Source organism: Pan troglodytes, chromosome 13, assembly GCF_028858775.2.
Source record: "Pan troglodytes isolate AG18354 chromosome 13, NHGRI_mPanTro3-v2.0_pri, whole genome shotgun sequence".
Taxonomy (NCBI): Eukaryota; Metazoa; Chordata; class Mammalia; order Primates; family Hominidae; genus Pan; species Pan troglodytes.
This window is the reverse complement of record NC_072411.2, coordinates 15,824,375-15,845,090: the sequence shown is the minus strand read 5'-3', so window position 1 is coordinate 15,845,090 and position 20,716 is coordinate 15,824,375. Positions and strand designations below refer to the sequence as shown.

At 37.2% G+C, this 20,716-nt stretch overlaps 1 protein-coding gene and 1 long non-coding RNA gene across 2 annotated transcripts in view; one reads left to right on the top strand and one right to left on the bottom strand.

Moving 5' to 3' along the window:
- DPP10 (dipeptidyl peptidase like 10) overlaps positions 1–20,716 on the bottom strand; it is a 1,405,070-nt gene that overhangs the window by 679,091 nt on the left and 705,263 nt on the right. The window lies entirely within an intron of this gene.
- Positions 17–17,880, top strand: LOC104005147 (uncharacterized). Its single transcript, XR_678337.3, has 3 exons — positions 17–293; positions 16,902–17,070; positions 17,560–17,880. It is a non-coding gene; the product is annotated as an uncharacterized LOC104005147 (long non-coding RNA).

Here is a 20,716-nt window from a genome sequence, read left to right as displayed (position 1 = left end):
CCCCCGCAGGCTTCCGCTAAAACCCGGAGAAGCGGAGCGCGCCCGTGCGAAGCCCTCGGTGGCTCCAGCTCCGCCCCTGGGCGTGCTCCGGCGCCCCAGAAGGCAGGGGGCAGGCGGGGACCAGGGTCCCGGAGCCCTGTGGGAGGCGGGCAGCACCTGTCGGGACCCGAGGGCTTGTCTCAGATTGTGACCTGAGGTTCTGCGCCTTCTGGTATGGGGCAATGGACATCCTTTAGCCTCCAGCCCAGATTCTCCTACCAGCTGCCTGGGTAATGTCAGTGGAATTCCTAAAGGTTGGTTAAAAACAATAATAACTGTAATGATGATAAGACTCTGATACGCATTTTTTTTTCTTTTTCTTTCTTCCTGGACACGTGTAGGAAAACCTTCAAATCTCAAGTCCTCCCAGCCTTTCCTTTCTTCAACACAACCCTCTCCCATTCAAAGTAGGTTTACCGAGCACCTACCACGTGCCAAACACACTGTGAGGCTCAGAGAGAGGGTTGCAGGGGAGAGAAACTAAACAACACGTCAAACCTACCAAATTCCCTGGCTGCAGGGAGCTTATGTTGTGTGGGAATTGGGAGCCCGGAGCCTGGATACAAATCAATGAGTCAATGTAGCTTTTAGGAAGTTGAATTATCGTGGATAGACAAAGTCCACAGTTCATCCAGATGCACTAGTGCACGTGGCTTTCCCTAGGGCGCCTAAAGCCTATGGACCACAAACAGCCTCCAAGTCTCAGGCACAGGTTGTGGAAGATTGCTCACCAGAGAAATGGCAGGAGTGAGTTGAATATTTAGGTGTTCATGTATTCAGCACAAGACAGTTCCAGCAGAGAGGACAGAGAATATGGGGCAGTGGGGTGGCAGTGAGTTGGGCTTTATTGGCTAAGGACTGGCTCCCTGCTCTGAGCCACTCAGTCCATTAATTAGTCACTTCTTAACTGAAAGACTTTTGTAGAATGGTAGGAGCTGTCCTCTTGCCTTAGTAGTTTCTAAAACACGAATTATAATGTTGTCCTAAATATTAATTGTAACGATACTTCCTATAAAGTATGTATTTTAAAATAAATATATCAGTAATCACCAGCAGAAAGATAGAATTAGAGGTGAGTGGAGATCTTGTTTTTCAAAAATATGTATTCCAGTGCATATTGTGAAAGACCTATTTATTCTGTTTCAGGAGAAGTAACTTTTTGCTAGGAATAACTTTGCAAGTTGCAAAAGTATAAAGCAAATATATATTTTTAATGAAACATTAGTATAATAGCTATTGGGCAGCTTATCCAGTAATTATGACAATATAGATATTCCCTCACATGAAATTCTTTTGGAGGGAGGGCGTCTGCATTATTCAGAAAATGTTCGCATTTTTATATTTTGCTCTTCTGTTGATTATTTGAGTATATTCATCCTTTCAATGTTTCCATTTCGGACAATCTGCTTGAGTTGAAGGAATTTACTTTATTACAGAGATATCTGTCACACAGGATAAGTATATGCTGGAGGGAGATATCTTTTTATATAAGATCACTTATTTGATTTAGTTCAACTGTTGAACTTGCATCTATGTTCTGAATTCAGTATAAAATCCACTTCATTACAAATAAAGACAAACATTATTATATGTTTCATGTATTGTGGGGGTCTGTGTGTGTATGTGTGCGTGAATTTTTTTATTTATAAAATGCTTCTTTGATTTAAGTATTTGTCCTTGGGGATGGGTTGTTATTTTGTCAAGCTAAGAACATTTTTAGCTGTTGAGATCTGGTTTAAGGGCACTGATTAAAACTTAATCACATGTAAACGGATTTTCCCAATTTAAACACTGTTTTTATTTTTTTAATGTATTGCACTTGAATTACAGTGTAAGATGTTCTACTTCATTTTCAACTTAATTTCTTACTGAAGAAAAAATTCTAACATCCAAACAAGAAATGTTGGAATACCTTACACCTTAGAAGGGAGTGTTTGCGGTTCTGTTTTGTATGGTTTCTAATGATGTTATTTTTAAAGAAAAAATACAAAACATCCATTCACAATCAAATGTCTACAAAATTTTAAAAGCACTAAAGTAGATATAACTCTAATGCAACGTAGATACAAGGGTTCTGTACCTGACTAGATGTCAACAGATTGGTGTTCTTGGTCCATCAGAGCACGGAGGTATAGAACACAGAGAAGTCACTTATCTCTTGCTTCCATCTTTTTTTTTTTTTTTTTTTTTTTTTGAGACGCGGAGTCTCGCTCCATCACCCAGGCTGGAGTGCAGTGGCGTGACTGGCTCACTGCAAGCTCCGCCTCCCAGGTTCACACCATTCTCCTGCCTCAGCCTCCCAAGTAGCTGGGACTACAGGCACGCACCACCACACCAAGCTAATTTATTGTATTTTTAGTGGAGACGGGGTTTCACCGTGTTAGCCAGGATGGTCTCGATCTCCTGACCTAGTTATCCGCCCACCTCGGCCTCCCAGAGTGCTGGGATTACAGACGTGAACCACCATGCCCGGCCACTTCCACCTTTTTACCTGGTAAAATTAAAATGTTTAGACCAGGTGCCCATTAAGATATTCTCATTCTCTAAATTTTTGTGATGATATGTTGATGTTATAAATCAAACACCTATCCTCTGAATGAAAAATTATTTGTATATGTTTAAATTTTAGTGGGAGAGTCAATTAAGTACTTAGAAATTTAAAAAAAAATCAATAGATAAGTTAATTACCTTGCAAAAGGCCCTTACCATCCACCATATTTTCCAGTGCTCTCTAGTTTTACATGCACATATAGTCACAATTTTGTCTTGAAAATGTTTAAATCTGAAATTTAAAATGTATTTACAAAGCATAATTTCTGAATACAAAAATCTATTTAAAGAGAGTTTTTTAAAAAAAGATTCACAGAGTATTTTGAATACTTTTTCATGTATTATCTTTGATCAGCTAATTCATGGACAAGTATACATTTTATAACATTCATATAACAGTAAAGGAAGTTTTTCTGCACTTTTCATGGAAAGAAATCAGACTCTCATAACTGAAAAGGAACTGGAGAGATCACCTAGCAAAATTCCTTCTATTTTGGGTTATAAATATCTAAACTTTACAATACATGGCCATTTTATTCAGGAAGATTTCCTAGGATTCAAACTCCATCACTTCCTTCTGAAAATGGATTACCTCAAATCCTAGTTTTGGGTTCACATGTAGACAGAACTCACAATGCTGCTTTCTCAATATATTCATTTGGGTCTCTGAAGTCATTCAAAAACTTCCTCACATACAACATTGTGAATGTCTACAATGTCTTTCTTTCTCTTGCTGTTTTACCCTTTAAAAACAGGAAGTCGATGCAGTACATCTCTCTTTACCTAGAAATATTAAGGTAGATAATTGAGGACGGGTTATGAAATTTAGATAATAATTGGATTAATTGAAGATTATCGTTATAGTGTTTTGGTATCTGTGGCAAAATTAGGTTGTTCTATACATACATAGGTCATCTATGCAGTATTTAATCCTCCACCTCAAATAGCAGACACAGGACCAAAGAACCAAAATTTACTCTAAAAACAACCAAGTAAGAAATAAGGTCTAGCTAACAGCTGATATGTCAGAAAGACAAATGTCCCTTGAGATTTTGTGAAGTAGGATACCCTTTAGAGACAAACTCTTCAGTTTCAGATAAATTAGACAAGGCAAACAGTACTCCACAAGCAGCTAGTTGCTAGAAGCCCTCACTGCATTTTCCTTCTCTTTGCTCTCCTTCCTGAGGTAAATCTGCAGTGTCATGTAAAGACCACCTTGATGGGGATTTCCCTAGCATTAGCCAGTCCTCTATTGAGTGTCTGTAATGAGCACAGCATCAAGAAGACAGAGTTCACGAGCTGTGTCTTCAGAGACTTGGCCTGAAATATGCCCAATTAGCTCTTTGCAGATAAAGAAATAGCTTTAGTTCATATCTTCTGCTATCATTTGGTTTCGATTTATGAATGACCTCTACTCACCTCAATCGGCTTTTGAATTCCCCAAAATGCATATCATTTTCCTGGGCAGAAAACCAGTATGCTGAGCAATCCTCATAAACAAGCTACATTTTAGAAGCTCTAACCAGTAAACTATAACAGGAATTTACTTTTAAAGAAAAAAAGAAGAAAGAAGTAAAGGCACTATATATATAAGTGATACTCATGTATATATTCATTCTGTTTTGAGTTTCTTTCAGTATCAGTTAACTAAAGTTTTTTGTCAGTCTCTCTCTTTGACAGGAAGACTTTCCTGTTATAAAAATTCATAGCCCAATTATGATCTCTGGTGGAAGCAGACAGAGTTGCAATATCCTGAGAGTCATTCTTGCTCTCTGGAGACCTGAAGATATTGACAAATTGCCCATGCCTACTGAGGTCCAGTGTTGTCAAATCTCTCTCTCTTTTTTTTTTTTTTTTTTTGCTATATTTAAAACCTCACATCTTCCTTTCACCCCACAGCCCTTCTGTGTCATATATACAGGAATTAAGACAGTAAAACAATGCAGATTATTTTACCGTGTATGCTTTTCTCTGTATACATGTAGCTGAATTGTAACACCAAAACAACTTGAGAACGTGAGAAATTTACCTGCTGTTGTCATGTTTACCCACTAGATGCCCAACAAGGGATGTGTGTTTCTTTATTTTGCTCTTTTTTTTTTAAGAGTTGTCATTTAATGAATTGGTTATGTCGGCACAGTAAAAAAGAAAAAAGAAAACCTTCCATCATCTCTTTGAGCTGATATTAATGGTATTTTTTTCCTGATTTTCACAACTCTTTAGAAATAAAATAAAGTTTTCTCAATCAGATTTGTCTACAAATGACAGAGGTTGCTATGTATGGAGGAGTATTTAGAAACATTGGCATCGCATTTGTCCTTTTGAGATAATGTCTGCCTGTGATGAATAAATTTCTTTGAATCTGGTATTTCTCGTTTCCATAACCAAGACAAGATTCCCTAATGATTCAAAATAATCTTCCTTTATTCCTTGAAAAGTACGATATTACTGAGCCTTCTCTTAGATTTAGACTTCATAGTGGTTACTCAATTTCTTTCCTTATAAAATTCCCAGAATAGCACAAAACACATTTCCCATTCTAGAAAATCTTTTACAAATCGAAAGAGAAAATTCTACTGTAAGATCTTGACTAATTTTTGGAAGGAAAGATTTTCATCTTTTTTAACACTTCCACAATGTTCAGTTTGTTTTTAAAGATTTAGTACTAGATTCAAATTCTCCCATGAATTTTCCTCTAGAAAACAAGATATAGTCGAAGATTCAGGTGCAATAGCCCTAGAGCATCCGCTGACATTAAAGAGTCCCTGGCATTGTCTCTACCAATTGACTATCTACCACTGGGGATTTTTCTTCCACTATTGCCAAAGGAAACTTGAGGCCAAGTCCTTGGGTTCCTTTCACCATGCAGAGTCATGTGATTATACAAATAATAGTTTCGGGATATCAGGGGAGGCAAAGTACATTGAAATAAGACACATTAAAACACATCTTTCAATACTGAACATTGTTTAATTCTGTTTCATCTATTAGACATGGTGAGTTGCTTGCTAGTGTATATCCCTTGTTATATTCATCTGTCTGTCAATCTATCACACATCTGTATCTTTTTGGGAGAGTAAGGAAATGTTTAAGTCACTCAGTTTCTATCCTGCATATCTAAATATTTACTAAAGTCACAGATCTTTATCCAAATCAAAGAAGAAAGAGAAAGAAGAGGAAGAGACAAGGTAGAGTAGGAGGAGAAAAAGGGAAGGGAAACGCCAAGAGAATACATTCTGAAGTTGTTAGGGATGTTAGGGTGTAGTAATTCTCATTGGCTTATTAACACCTTCATAAGAATCATGAATTGAAATACCATAAATCCCACCGGTTATGCCTAAATATTGCTCCTGCCATTGGTTTTCTATATATTTGTATAATTTTAGAATGGAGTCAAAAGTGTAACTTCCTCATTCCTCTGTCAGTAAGTTATACTTGATATTACTAATTAATTTCAAGCTTACCTTGCCTTGTAATATTTTATCATTTGTTACACTTAACAATTAGACCGTAAGCATCAGAGGAGGAGCAGGAATCTATTACAGATATGATAGTTCTTACATATCAATGACTAGAAAATCACCCTTCAGTTAGCAACTTGATTTACTGAGCAACACTTATAAGAGTGTTTAATCTTAGTTAATAGGACATCAAAAGCCTCACAGGACAATGGGCAGTGCTCTTCCCTTCAGGGGTCCCCTGACCTTTCACATGGAGAAGCCATCCACTCACATTTTCATCTTCCCGAATATAACTGATCTATTAGGACTCAACACCTTTCACAACCTTCCCATCGCAAGCTCACAGGGACTTTCTTCTTTCACTCTTTGTAGTGTCTATCTCACTGCACAAATGAATGCCTTTAGTTTCTAATATTAGGTTGGTGCAAATGTAACTGTGGTTTTTGCAATTAAATATAATAGCCCTAGCACTTTGGGAGGTCAAGGCGAGTGGATCATTTGAGGTCAGGAGTTCGAGACCAAGCCGGTCAAATGGCGAAACCCCGTCTCCACTAAGAATACAAAAATAAAAATAAAAAATAAAATTAGCTGGGTGTGGTGGTACGTGACTGTAATCCCAGCTGCTAGGGAGGCTGAGGCAGGAGAATCACTTGAACCCGGGAGGCGGAGGTTGCAGTGAGCCAAGATGGCGCCACTGCACTCCAACCTGGGTGACAGAGTGAGGTTCTGTCTCAAAAAAAAAAAAAAAAAAAGTAATGGCAAAACCGCAATTTTTTTACACCAACCTAATAGCTTGTTCAGCATCCTAATTGTCATATGGGGCATCTTGTCTTTTCTACTAATATCAATGCTTAGTGGAGAGGAATTCTGTTGGGGACTGGCGTTAACTGTGTGTGTGTGCTCAGGGGGCGGTAGGTAGGGTCTACATCTGTCTCCTTGCCTAAGTAGGGGGAGCCTCAGAGGAAATGCTCTTTGAAAAAAAGATCTTTATTCACCCTCTCAATATTAAGCTCTATTAGCATCTCCTATAATCTTGTATTTTTTATTTTACTGAATAGGATCATCCAGGGAAAATATATTTTCTCTTTCTGTTGTCCCAGAATATTTTACTTTTCTCTACTTGACATGTAGGAATTACATAGTCTTGATATTCCTCTGAATATCAAGATTCATCTTATCAAGATTCATCATATCAGCATCTGATCTACTGATGTTGGATATGAGTAAGAACCCATCCGATATTGCTTAGTTCTAAAACATTAAGTAAAAGCCAGATAAGCATGGAATTTTCTACTGCTTAGGAGCAGGTACTACGTGTTATGAAGTACCAAGCTTCCAGTGTGGAGAGCTCACAGGAGAATTTGGAGAGAATTATGTTTGCACTATCACTCCTAATTTATTTCTTACCTAATATATAAACACTATACTAAATTTGGAGGAGGAAAAGCTATAATGGGCAACATGCTGAGGAAATATTGAAATTGAATAAAATATTTGTTGTTGTAAATACAGCTTAAATTCCTCTAGACTGTATATATACTGCCAAAAGGACCATAAAGTCAATGGAAATTTCTAAGATTATGTTCAGTCTCAGAAGATAGTTATTTTTGCTTTACATCCTCTGCACACATATTAAATAAGCTTGTTTATCTGCTTTGCTAGTTTTTGACAACATATTTGGAAAGAGGGTAAGGGGAATTGCTGATAGATGGGGTACACAAATATAGCAAGAAAATAAGATACAGAATGTTATAGAAAGCAAAGAAAGAAAACATTGGCCTCTCCACTTAAAATAATAACAACTTAGTACCACTTAGTATGAGGGAGGGGTAGGAGAGACAAGTATTTTTATGCAACTTAGGAAGATCTTAGAAATAAGTATTTTAGGGAAAAATATAAGTATTTTAGGGAAAAATAAAGTTTATGCTCAAAATGAGGACTTCAAAAAAGGTAAAATCAGGCTTGGCATACTTTTTTTGAAAGGGTTATTTTGGGAAGATAGGCTGCTGTGATGACAGCATGGGTTTAGGCTAAATAGAGAGTTAGATATCAGAACCAAATGTACAACATTTACACCACTTCTAAATAACTAGATACCTATACAAATCCGTAAACACCAAAAGCCACACAGTGTGGGTGCCCTTGTATCTATGTGAGCGAATGCAGAAGAAAGCAGTAGGGCAAATTACAGGTGTGATAATTCCAAAATATTTAAGAAAGGAACCCCCAAATTGTCAATGCATATTCACTAGAAACTACAGTGGACCAACATAAGAACACTGAGTGGAACTAGGAGAGGTTTTATGCATTCCAACAGTAAGTAAAATGGGCCATGTGGGGAGCCCCTTTCCCAACAGGAAATTGGTCCCTCATATTTCTGCATTTCTTATCAGAAGAAAATACCCTGTTTCATAATATCTTTTAAAGAATATTTGTGCAGCAATTAACCTGGAAAGAAGGACTAGTATCTTCCTCTGGAGCAAAGGACAAGCATTATTACTCTTCAGTATAAAAAAGATAATGTCTTCCTCTGGAACAAAAAACAAGCATGCTTACTCCCCATTATAAAAGATTTGGGTTCCTTAAGCTCAGGGTTCCTCTTCTATAAACTGCAACCTACTGTGTGGGTAGGCATCCATCTGGCTCAACCACCCCTCCCATGGTACTTGAGGAGAAGAAGAACTCACACAAATACGCTCATGTTCATCCTACTCATTATACTATGAGTAATAAAAGTCTTTGTCTCTGACCCTCAGAGTCTCATGTCTTTTGCCAACATCCATAAAACTGGCGGGTTAACTCATTAGCTTGTAAGCAGTATAAAATCTCAGCTGTTTCATTGTTCTTAGCAGGCCTATGTCAATGTCTTAGGTGGCTGGTGCAGTCTAGATCCTGTGAACGCCTGAAACCAAACTTTCAGGCATCTTTCCAAAACAGGACCCCATACTGAGGATAAACTACCAGAAGTGGAGTCAAAATTGAACTGAATAGACATAATAAAAATGAAGGAAAGAGATAATCCAGACAAACCTGTTTCCAGGTCAACAGATATAAGAAATCTATGAAAACAAGCCAATATATATATTTTTTACTGTTACATAACAAGAGAAGAAGGATCTCCTTTAGGTTGAAAAGTCAGTCTTAAATTTTACCTATCTAAAAGTTCAAAAAAACTAAATGTATACAAAAATGAGCAACAGAAAACTATCAAGGTCAAATGCCATGTATGTAAAGTTTAGCCCCCAAAACAAAGTTGCTACAAGGAAACATAGAATGAAATTCCTATGGACCAGAGACTGGCAAATTGTAGCCCAGAGGCCAAATCCAGTCTACTTTCTATTTTTAGAAATAAAGTTTTATTGGTACATAGCTACTCTCATTCATTTACATATTGCTTATGACTATCTTCATGGTACAATGGCAATGTTAAGTATTTGTGACAGGCCATATGGCCTACATAGTGTAAAATATTTACTGTCTTGAACCTTACAGGAAATTTGCCAACTTCTGCTATTGACAAAATAAGCCTGCCAAAAAATGTCATGCTCAAAATGTTTTCAAAAGTGTAACATATTATTTTAAAATAAGCTAAAGGACATTAAGAAAATCATGCAACACATGAAAAAAACATTAATCAGAACTAGAAAAAGAGATCAAACTCAAGAAAAAATTAGAAAGAAAAGAAACAGCATAGTAGGAATAAGACTAATCTAGAAGGAAAATAAGAGGATATAAGTACAAAAATAACACTTTAAAGGAAATCAAGTTGAGAAGGAGAAAAATATTTAACACTAAAAAGAAATTAAAAAATAAAGAAAGAGGTTTCAAGAAAATGTGACATGTATTATAGATGGCAAAAAGATCCATGAATGTTATAGGAGTTTCTGAGTGAGAGAATAAAGCAAGGATTTAAAAAAAAAAACAACAAAAAACAAAAACAAAAAAAAACTCAATACTGACTGGGCGCGGTGGCTCACGCCTGTAATCCCAGTACTTTGGGAAGCCGAGGCAGGTGGATCACGAGGTCAGAAGTTCAAAACCAGCCTAGCCAACATAGTGAAACCCCAGCTCTACTAAAAATACAGAAAATTAGCCAGGTGTGGTGGTAGGTGCCTGTAATCCCAGCTACTCAGGAGGCTGAGGCAGGAGGATCACTTGAACCCAGGCGGCAGAGGTTGCAGTGAGCCGAGATCACACCATTGCACTCCCGGGTGACAGTGCAAGACTCTGTCTCAAAAAAAAAAAAAAGTATAAGAAAGTAATCCTGAAATTTAAAAAAATCAATTAAACTTACTGAAAAATCTCATAGTGTAACTGATAATATTAACATAGTACAATCAACACGAAGTAAAATTAAGAAAGAGGAAAAAAAGAATTACTTGGGCATCTAGGGCAAAAGAATACTTGACTTAAAAAGGAACTAAGATTATTATTATTAAACTTTCCAACAGTAACACTTTATCTTAGAGAGAAAAAAATGAAGTAACATATTTAAGATATTCAAGAAAAGAAAATATGGACCAGAGGTTTTATATTCAGTAAAACTGAATTTCAATTATAACGGTCATAGAAAGACTGTTACCAACATGCAATCACCCAAGGAATATTGTCCTCGTGGGAGTTTTTTGAGGAGTCTTCTAGAAATCAGTTTTAGAAAACAAAATTAACAGGAACATCGCAATTAAATTAAAAAAAAGTGTGTAATTTTAAATTTTTTAGTAGCCACCTGAAGAAAGTAAAAAGAAACAGAAGAATTTAAATCAATGGTATATTTTATTTATCCCAACAACTAAACGTTTTATCATTTTGATATCTAATATATATGAAAATTGTCTATGAGACTTTACATTGTATAGTAAATTTCCAATATCCAGTATGTATTTTATGCTTACGAACATACCAATTTAGACCAGACATGTTTCAATTGTCCAATACCTCATGTCACTAAGAGCCACTGCGAACATTCCAGAACTGGAGAGACATAAGCCTAAGAATTGTGGTGGATTACACATTTAGTTATAGTAGAATAAGACAAATTGAGTGTTAAGTAGGAAAGAGTACATAACAGCTATATTATCTACCAATGTAGATTTAGTACAACCAAATGGAGAGAATGAGATAGCATATGCAAGAAAACATATTTTCAATATTTATAATGGGTGGTGGTAATATTTGTATAGTTACTTTTTTTTCTGTTGTGTGTATAATATTGGAAAAGTAAATGAGTAATTATGAGATGTTCTAACTCTCTAATCGCCAAGGCTTTAAGAACTATAATTTTCACTATAGATAAGAGGCAAATAGAAGATGTTCCTTTAGAAAATAGCCCTGAAATTGAATTGGACATTTTCATTTGGAGATATCATTATTATCTCATTCCTAATGCACAACAGCATTAGCAGTGAGGCTATGCTTCCCACAGCTTATGCTAGGCGAATGACTGAGTGCAGGCGGCAGAGACACTGAAGCAGTCCCCTTCATAGGGCTTGTGGGAATCCTCCGTTGGACAGCTTTGGTTTGAGAACCCTCCTAAATATTTCTTAGACCTGAACTACAGTTTGAGACTCTTTCTATCTATTCTCCTTTCTTCCCATTGACCTTCACAGCAGAAAAGCCTACATCACAGTCAAAGGGTTATTCCTGCTTTTTCCATTCACTCTTTTATTCCCTCACAGGCATTTTCTCCAATAACTCTCTTGCACATCCACTTGCACCTGCTTCTCAGAGGACCTAGATTAACTCGGTCTAAAAATAATGACTGACCTAGTATAAATTAATTGTCAAATAAAATGCGGGGTGCTTAATTAGAGTTTCAGATACACAACGAATAATTTTTTAGTATAAGTATGTCCCAAGCAGGTGACTACGTGGCTTGTATTTTTATGTGCTAACTTTGGCAACCCTAGTAGCAATGACTATCACTTGCAACCAGGTTGTGGTGTTAAAACAAACAAACAAACAAACAGAAAAACAGAATTTCTTAGAAAAGTGCTGAATACAGATATAAGAAAAGGAGCACACCAGATAAATCTGAAACATTTTGTTATGAACTAACATGGGAAGTATCAAAGACTACTAGTTCAAGAGGAATCAAAAGTTAACCTTGAAAAGCCTCCACCTGGATGAAGAAGGAAAAAATAGCACTTCAAGAAGGATAAAAATTACAGTGCATTGGGATCCATCAGAAAAATTTAAATCCTAATTGATCTTCTGAGGATGATAGGGAACCAATTTATTATCACAAAACCTATCATAAAAACTTCAGTTCTGTCCTTTTTGGAGTTATGCCCCTGGGTAACCAAATTGTAGGTGAAAGGAAGAATTACCTTACATATGAAATTATTTGAGCTAATGTGTAAAAATAATGGGTAGAATTAGAGTATCACCATTTTATAATCACCAAGAAAATAACCAACTGCTGTTGAGCATCAATTTGCCTATTGATGGAAGATTCAGTGCTACCTATAGTGTTACAAACAATATAAAAGCTGAGTTTGATCAAGGGTCCTGCTGCCACTTGCTGGAAATGCAGAGAAGAGAAGAACATGTAAATTGGCACCATGAGTATATCAATATACTCATCAAATCCACCCTGGGGCAAAATCCACAAGTGGCCCATATTTGTCAACAGATTCATTTTAAGGGAAAGGAGTTTGTGGGAACAAGGGAGATGACACGTTGATGATATTGAAGCTAAAAGACATATCAATTTGAAAATTGATGACATTATAATGCCTTAGGATGTTCACTTAAATGGTAAACAATAAAAATGCAAAAAAAGATTAATATGAAAGTCAAGAGGGTGGTTATTTTTGGAGACAGAGAGGACAGAGAATGTATAGAGACTTCTGGATGGCTAGCAAGATTTCATTCTTTGACATGCATAGCGGTTAAGATGGTATTTGCCTTATAATAATTTTGTGTGGTGTGCTGTATGTGTGTTTCATTTTAAAATAAAAGTTTAAACAGTGCCTAATAGAGTTCTTGTCTCTTAGTAAGCACTTAATAAGAGGTAGCTATTAAAAAATATAAAATAAAAGACAGAGACTACACTTAGAGCAATTCCTTCTCAACCATTATTTTTTAAAGTGATGATAAACCTCTAGCTCTCCAGGGTCATGCTCTCTCTCCAGTGTATGTACAGCTATAAAATCGCTCCTGCCTCTCCAAAATGTGTTTATGGCATTGAAAGCAGAATGCAGACACTGTTTGTTCTTTTAGACCTCCTCAGAGTTAGCAAACACCAAGACAAACTCAAGAAGTTGTAAAGAGAATGGGGGTTTATGTCACTGAGATCCTCATCGCAAGGCCATTAACTCATTTCCATGCTGGTAAATACGTATCAACTTAGCCTGCCTGCTGCCTTATGGAGAAAATTGTAGATTGTGGTCTATTTGTTGAATTCCAAGTTTACCTGAAAAAAGCAATAGGTCCTGGTCCGAGCCCACTCTTTCTTATTGATTGCAGAACTAAACAGCCTATGTTATATAGAGAAAAATTAATGCTCTTCTTAGCAGGATTTGTGGCTTCAGGTGACAATGCCTCTTGCCTTTGTGAACTCAGTGACAGGCTTGTTTAAAAGACTGTAGTACTCAGTCTGCAATTTTGTAGCTGCAAATGGGGTTCTAGCTTGCTATTTGAATTGAACTTCAATTAGTATGGAAAGGATGCCTTCTCTTCATGTGTCTAAGATTCCTTTCTTATACAGCACCTACCTTGGCACCATCTCTCCTCAAATTGCCAAGTCTTGACACAGTGGGCTGTGTCTGAGGGTCCAAACGGGGTTTCCCTATCTACCAAAAAGGGCTAAAGTCTCTAAATTTCTACATCCATGAGGACATCCACTCCACATACACATTCTTTTCACCTAAAAACATTTTCAAGTTTATTTAGATTCCTCATAGAAGCCATGCATCCCTGCCCACTCCCACGAAAAGTGATTTCTTCAGTTTTTCATTCTCAGAGTATTCAATTTCTACACTATGGATTTGTCACATATCATTTATATTCTTATATTTTTGGGTCTCACACTACCATTCTGCCACGCTTTCCACTCTACCACTCTGTTACTCAATTTCCTTTTTTTTGAGACTAATAATAGTGAAAATAAGAATAGATCACATTTATTGAATGTTTAATGTGAATCAAGCACTGTCTAACTCCTTTAATTCAACAATTCTAGAGTGTAGAGGGTTTCCTTATCTCCATTTAGAATCTTGTACACCAAGACCTAAAAGGTGTTACTAAAGCTTGCCCAAAGTTCCACAATGACTTAGAAGCATAGCAGAGATTTGAACACAGGCAATTCTATTGTTAATATCCTTAATAATGTCTTGTCTTGGATCAAAGGCCACAACAAATACGTGTCTGTTTATTTTAATTAATAAGTTTTCATAGAGTGCCTGCAATAATGACTTTTTCCTTAGCCTGACATTATCGTGAAATATACTATATATGTAGTATATTATGGTATACTATGGTATAGCATATATACAATACTATATATATACACACTATATATGCATATATATAGTATATATAGTATAGTAAAATATGCAAATATATTCAGTTTTTCCATCCAATAAAAAGACATTAAATAGACTTTTATAGTTAGATAAATCTGTCATAATGCTAGAAGTATTTGGTATGATCTTTGTTCAATTTACCTAGCACAAAGTATATCTTAGTCCCTATGCACTGTTATAACAAAAATGTCGTAAACTGGGTGGCTTATAAAAAAACAGAAAATGATTTCTCACAGTTCTCCAGGCTGTGAAGTCTAAGATCAAGTCTCTGGCACATTTGGAGTCTGGCGAGGGTCCACTTTCTAGTTTATAGGTGGCACCTGCTGTGTCCTCATATGTGGGAAGGAGCAAGCTATCTGTCTAAAGTGTTTTTATAAGAACAGTAATTCCACTCAGGGCTTCGCCTTTATGACCTAATCACCTCTCAAAGACCCCACCTCCTAATATCATCAACTTGGTGATTATAATTTCAATTGAATCAATTGAATCAATATGAATTTTGGGAGGATACATTCAGACTATACCAGAATGACACATAGTAGATGTTTGAAAGACTCGAGGTTTTTCTTTTTTTTTTTCCCCTGTTGTCAAAATTATCTCTAAGGTACAGTGTATGAGGAAAATATTTTATAGCATCCTTAATTAGGGAACATAGAAAACTATATATTCACCTACATTTAAGATATAATCTCAATGTTTTTAGTATAATTTATTTTATATAAATAACAGGGATTTTGTAAATATACTTCAAAGAGAAATACATGATACAAGATAGAAACAAAGTATCAAAACTGCTACTTGGACTTGGAGTAATCCTAGAATGGTAGTATAATGGCTCTTAATCTTGAGTATGTTTCAGTTTCTCCCACTCCAGATCCACACCCAGCATGAAGAATCTGATGCAATATTGTACAATTCAGAATTCTGAATTTTTATCACCATCCTACTTGGTTTGAAGTAGGGGATTCGGGATCACACTTTGAGGAAAAATGTATGTAGTGGTTAAAAGATGAGATTTGGAGTCAGAAAGACCCCAGCGTTATATATTCAACATTTACTAGCAGTGTACTTAACTCTTCTCAACTCAGGATTTTTTTCCTGAAAAAGCATAATAATGGTGTATCTGACTCGTAGGGTTCTGAGAAAATATATGAAAAGTACTCTGCATAGTGCCTAGTACATAGAAAGTTTTAACTAGGTGTTTGCAAGTAATGGCAGCAGTGGTAGTATACCATGTTGTAAAATTGTGGGTATTCTCAATAGTATATGTCATTAGGGAATTGAGAATTAAAACAACAATGAGATACAACTACATATCTGGTAGAATGCTAAAATTGAAAATAATGATAACACTAAATTCTGACACGAATGTGGAGCAACTGAAACTCTCATTCATTTCTGGTGGGAACACAAAATGGTACAGCCACTGTACCATTTGGTTTGACAGTTCTTACAAAACTAAATATACTCTTACCGTATGATCCAGCAATTGCACTTCTTGGTGTTTATCCAAATAAATTAAAAACTTATGTCCACATAAAAACCTGCACAGAGATGTTTACAGCACTGTATTTATAATTGCCAAAACTTGGAAGCAACCAAGATGCCCTTCAGTAGATGAATGGATGAATAAACTGTGGTATATCCATACAACAAAATATTATTTAGTGCTAAAAGAAAATGAGCTACGAAGCTATTAAAATGCATTGATAAATCTTAAGTGCATATTACTAAGTAAAAAAAGTCAGTCTGAAAAGGCTACATACTTCATAATTCCAAATATGTGACATTCTGGAAAAGACAAAACTATGAAGACAGTAGAAGGATGAGTGATTGTCATGAATTTGAAAGGATCTGGAAAAGACAAAACTATGGAGACAGTAGAAGGATGATTGATTGTCATGAATTTGAAAGGATCTGGAAAAGACAAAACTATGGAGACAGTAGAAGGATGAGTGATTGTCATGAATTTGAAAGGATCTGGAAAAGACAAAACTATGGAGACAGTAGAAGGATGAGTGACTGTCATGAATTTGAAAGGAGGGAGGAAGTGATGAACAGGCAGAGAATGGGAAACTTTTAGGAACAGGAAACTATTCTGCCTGATACTGTAATTGTGGATATGTCATTATACATTAATCAAAAGCCTTATTTTATCTCTTTCTTCCATTCATCTTCTTGCCTTTCTTTTATTTCTTCTTTTTTTTTCTGATACACATATCACAAAAGAATCAAAGCCAAGAAAGGATATGTATATAATAATTACAAACTTTTTGATCGCAAGGCAAAGGGTTAACAGTGCAAATTTTTCTTCCTGTTTCCTCAGGGATGCCTTTAAAATGTGTGAATAAGCTTCCATCAGACTGCCCTTCCCAAAGAAAATAACTATAAATGCTAGAAAAACTACAAAACAGCCACCTGAAGGCACTGGCGAGTGACAAAAGCAAGCAAATTCTGGAGAAGAGTCAACACTTGGAAGAAGGGAGCTGCACTGGGTGAGTTCTTTCTTTTTATTTTATTTTATTTTATTTTTTATTATTATACTTTAAGTTTTAGGGTACATGTGCACAATGTGCAGGTTAGTTACATATATATACATGTGCCATGCTGGTGTGCTGCACCCATTAACTCATCATTTAACATTAGGTATATCTCCTAATGCTATCCCTCCCCCCGCCCCCCACCCCACAACAGTCCCCAGAATGTGATGTTCCCCTTCCTGTGTCCATGTGTTCTCATTGTTCAATTCCCACCTATGGGTGAAGAGGAAAGGTTTTAGCCTGCACCTTGCAGAGCAGTGAAAACATCATTTAAAACCCTGCCTAATTTTCTGATTGACCCATGAACTACAAACGTGGGTCAGATTCCAAGCAGATGTTTCTTATATTTAAATGCATCAAAGTTACAATTTCCTGAATAATTGTGTACTCTTAACTATTCGACGTAAAAAGAGTTAAGTGACTTCTTGTTCTGAATCCTAACAGGTACCTGGGGAAGGAACAGTGTCTCTGCATGAGAATGGCCAAAGAACAAGATACATTTCCCCGTGGAGAGCAATCCTAGAGAGAGGGAAGCATGGGTCAGAATAAGGTATACTGGCCCCAGGGTAATAGCATGTATTTCTGTTGCTTTGGTGTTTCCAAAATAATGCTTCGGTTCCAAGTTTCAGGAATTGGTTGGGGGAGCATGGGGATCATACAGTGATTCAGGAGCTTCCTTGCAAGTAACTGAGTGAGCCAATGAAATAATTTATGTTTAAATCTTTCACTGTGTTAAATGTTGAAAAATAAAACAAGTGAATTCCATCCTACGGTGTACACAGCCCTTATGATTATCCGATATAGGTCTCAGCCTGAAATAACTCTGCATTTTCTCAGGCACTTTGCTTAACACAGTGTGAAGTGGATCTAGGACAAGGATACAAAAAGAAAAAAATACTATTCTTCTGAGATGACATAAAGATCTGGCAGAAGGAATCTCGAGATTGGCAGAGGCTGCATCTGAGATTGCTCTGTCTTCTGCTGGTACTGGGATATGAACAGAATGAAATGTCCTGGGGATCATTGGGTACCCGGGGAGATTTCTCCAATGTGGTACTTAGCTCATTCCATGATGCCACATACCTTTATGCTATCAGATAATACAAATGAGCTAAGGTCTAGGAGACTAAACTCTGTTGAGGCATGGCCATCCTCAGCAAGATCCAGCCCACTGGACTCTAAAGTGCATTTGGCATATTGAGATCCCAGTGCATTTTATACTTTTGTGCTTATGGCATTAACTGCATATTTTAGAATATAGCCTTGTGGAAATTATGCTACATCTTGGATAGTAAGTCATCCACTAATCAGATCCATTTATTCCCTGCCATTTATTTTGTCTCATATTTTGTCTACTCGGGCATTCTACAATATCTTAAAGACATCCTTAGCCTGCAGGTTGTCATCGTTGTTTTAATAATCATAATGAACCATTACTTCCAGTGGCGTAAATATTTTCTTTAGTTTTATAACTAGTACTTTAACTTCCATCCTCTGAAAGGGGCTATTGCTTTTCTGTCCAGCCATGGGCTACCAATAGACTTTACCAATAGGTATAAATGGTGTACTCTTCTGCCTATTGTTTCTGACCTTTATCGAGGGCCACTTCAGCCAGCCTCACAGCACCATGCTCAACCACTGCTATCATGATATGACCTACTGTCCCTCCTAAAACCAGGCAATATCCCAAGGCATGTGAATCTAGCTGGGAGATCAATGAGGCTTAGTATCCACAGAATGAAAAGGTCAATGAAAGGGAGCCAAATGCTGGATTTTTTCTAGGAACAAGAGTTTACTAAAGAAATTTCAGTCAAGAGCCTTGCCCCTTAAAAAAAGTTGAAGTTCAACTCCAATACAAGATCTAGCCCCCAAACTCAAACAACTAGACAAATCTAGGACACCCCCACCACCACCAGCAGCAGCAGCAAGGGCAATAGGCCTCTCTTAGAGGGAGAAAAAACTACTCAGAGTGAGGCAGCTTTGAAAGAGGAGCTGAAGTAGACCAGGGATCCTTAAGGGCTACTGGAGCTGGGGACTTAGGGCACTGTAGCTGTCTCTTCCTCCTGGTGCAGCAGTAAGTATTCCCAGGGAACAACCCAACTTCCCTGGGTCCTGATAGAGAAAGATATACAGCATCTTCAGAAGGGTCTAAAGCCTAAGAAGCCAAAGAGGCTGCCCAGTTAGCGCTTCCCTCTCTCTCTTTGAGAGCTTGTGGGCCCTGCCACACTCACCCCTGATTTTCAGTTCGTGTTTTTCAAAGCTGCGGTAAATCTCTTTGAAACAGTTGAACTTCTGTGCTTCAATTTCTAAACTTGGTCTGCCTCTATTTAGACCAGCAATGTTGGCTTCCATCTGATCTCCATCCCTGGGGCTGATCTCCTGGGTCCATGCTATCTATGAGCACACATTGCTTTCTTCCCAGCCTTTGACTTTGTCTGTATTTAAAACCTTGGGCTCTGGCAAACAGAGGCTTTTCCTGTATTCCAGAAGCCAGCCTTCTACTACCCTTGCTTGAGTCCCTTTGTGGCTCTGCTTGATTAACTGATCACTGCAAAAAAGCAGTGAATGATTTTTTGCAAAGCCCTGGATTATAGGCAGCTGAATATTAAACAGGCAAGAGGAGTGCAGCCTTTAAAGCAGAAACAGTGTGCTATTATCTGGCTGTCTATATATATAAAATAGGAAATCCTCAAGAACAAGAACTGTATCTTATTTAACTGTGGAGCACATAACTCCTAGCCTAGCCCCACGTGCTGGCTCATGCCTCTGATCCCAGGACTTTGAGAGGCTGAGGTGGGTGGATCACTTGAGGACAGGAGTTTGAGACCAGCCTGGCCTACCTGGCGAAAGCCTATATCTACTAAAAATACAAACATTAGGCGGGCATAGTGGCGCACACCTGTAGTCCCCCCTACACGGGAAGCTGAGGCACAAGAATCGCTTGAAACAGGGAGGTGGATGTTGCAGTGAGCTGACATTGAGCCACTGCACTCCAGCCTGGGTGACAGAGCGAGAGTCCATCTCAAACAGGCAAACACAAATAAACAAAAAACCTCCTTTCCTATTGTAAGCACCAAATGAATATTAGGTGAGTGAATGAATAGAATACACCTGTATATAAGACAGCACGGACTAAATCCTCATAAAGCTTACACTCCTAAAATTATTTCTTTTCCGAATTTAATATATTCTTGTCTAGACATAATGCAGTCGAACAAGTTATTAACAAGTATTTATGTACCCCATCTCATACCAAAATATTTGGAGACAGCTTTTCAACTTCTTCAGATGGAAATGATGGCAGGTAAGGCAAATTCCATGCTCTATCCCTGCCCAGCTATGTTAAGTAGGTGAATCTTTAACCTTTAACCTTTATTCACCTCTAAAATGAAAATAAGAGTTTCCACATCGAAAATGTGTCGGGAAGATCAATTAAGATAATATGTGTGAAGCGGCATGCACGGTGTCTGGAATATAGCAGGTAATCGGTGAATATTCCTTTCCTCCCTGCCTAAATTGCCGATTTATGAGTGTTAGTTTGAGAATGCTCCTGATACAACCTGAAAGAGATGTTCTCTCTGATTTATAAGAACTGCGTACT